The sequence below is a fragment of the Alligator sinensis genome, unplaced genomic scaffold (genome assembly GCF_000455745.1).
Source record: "Alligator sinensis unplaced genomic scaffold, ASM45574v1 scaffold1238_1, whole genome shotgun sequence".
In the NCBI taxonomy this organism is placed as follows: Eukaryota; Metazoa; Chordata; order Crocodylia; family Alligatoridae; genus Alligator; species Alligator sinensis.
The window spans coordinates 327,513-329,241 of record NW_005842436.1 but is presented as its reverse complement, the minus strand read 5'-3'; the positions used below and the strand labels follow the sequence as shown (position 1 = coordinate 329,241).

The 1,729-nt window shown below is 50.2% G+C and overlaps 1 protein-coding gene across 1 annotated transcript in view; it reads left to right on the top strand.

Moving 5' to 3' along the window:
* RRP36 (ribosomal RNA processing 36) overlaps positions 1-1,729 on the top strand; it is a 26,062-nt gene that overhangs the window by 311 nt on the left and 24,022 nt on the right. The gene's annotated exons all lie outside the window — the stretch shown is intronic.

The window sequence follows — 1,729 nt, the reverse complement described above, 5'->3', positions numbered from 1 at the left end:
ACCCAGGGAGGTGGGACTGGAGCGGCCGCGTGGGCGGGGGCTGCAGCGCCTTGGTACGTGTCTGCCTCCTCCGCCCTGGGAGCGGGGCCTCCGGGTCGTGCCTTAGAAAAGACGTGGGTTGAAGCCGCCAAGAGAAAACTGAGGCTGCTCGAGACATACCAGCAAAGCGTGGGAGACGAATAAAAAGAAAACGGGGTGGGAGTTAGCGACAGCCGCAGGTTAATAACGAGGGATCCGAGTGGGGACGAGGAGCAGAGCGTCCTTGCCAGTGCACGCTGAGTGAGTCGGGAGCCTGTGGGAGACGGGCTGCTGCGACCCTTTAGGGCACTTGCATTCTTATGACTGACTAAATTGGAGACGCATCAACTTTCTTGAACAGTAACTTAGGAGCTGCTGCTTACAAAAGCTTCTGTATCTCTGATTTAGTTAGTCTCTAGGCGGGCCTCCATGCTGCCTTCTGCCTGACTTCAGAGTTAACATGGCTCATGACCCCTCTCTGATACATGGTGCTAGGCATAAAGGACGTGAGTGTGTTTCCACATGGTGCATTGTGCTTTAAGCCCTCCTCTAGCATGGACACCTGGAAATAAGAGTGGTTAGGTGAACCATCACACCTACTGGAGAAGCTTCTTGCTGGGGTCCTAACAAGCAAATTACAGGTCTCCTCCCTAAATGGGCCAGTGTATCTGATTTAGAACCACTGCAGTCTACTAGATTTGGAACCACACATTTGCATTGTACATGGAGTCAGCCACCAGACAGCCTGATTATAAACTTGGTAAAAATCTGTAGAATGGGCACAGGCAGACAAAGTTCTTTGGGTAAATGTGATATCTTTTATTAGACAAACTAAATAGTTGGAAAAACTGTTCTTTGCAAGCTTTCAGGCACAAACACTCTTCTTCAGGCAGAGTGAGAGTCTGCTGGTTGTGCACTCTCCTGGGTAGACTAGCTTACACTAATATGCAAAATGCAGATCTGTGAAAATGCAAATATGGGCCAAGGCAGCAGAAAGGGATCTCGGAATCATAGCTGACTCGGAGATGAACATGAGTCAACAGTGTGACAAAGTAATCAATAGAGCTAACCACGCTTTATCATGCATTAACAGGTGCATCACAAACAGGTCTACGGAGGTGATACTTCCCCTCTATGGCATTGGTGAGGCCACAGCTGGAGTACTGCATCCAGTTTTGTGTGATGCATTTCAAGAGGGATGTGGATAATCTTGAGAGGGCCCAGAGGAGGGCTACTCATATGGTTAGGGGCCTGCAGGTAAGGTCCTACGAGAAGAGATTGAAGGACCTGGATCTCTTCAGCCTCTGTAAGAGAAGACTGAGAGGGGATCTGGTGGCCGTCTATAAATTTGTTGGGGTGGGGCAGCAAGGTATAGGTCAGGGGTGGGCAAAATGCGGCCCGCCAGGCCATTCTATCCAGCCCGCGGGGCCCCTAAAAAGTCTAGAAAATTAATATTTATCTGCCCCAGCTGCATGCCACATGGCCCTCAATGGCTTGCCAAAACTCAGTAAGCAGACCTCTGCCCAGAATAATTGCCCACCCCTGGTATAGGAGGTACTCTGTTGACCAAGATACCCCTTGGGGTTACTAGAAACAACGGCCACAAACTGACAGAGAACAGATTTAGACTAGACATTAGGAAGAACGTCTTTACGGTAACGGTTATGAGAGGCTGGGATGGGCCTCCCAAAGAGGGGGGGGGTCTCCCCAT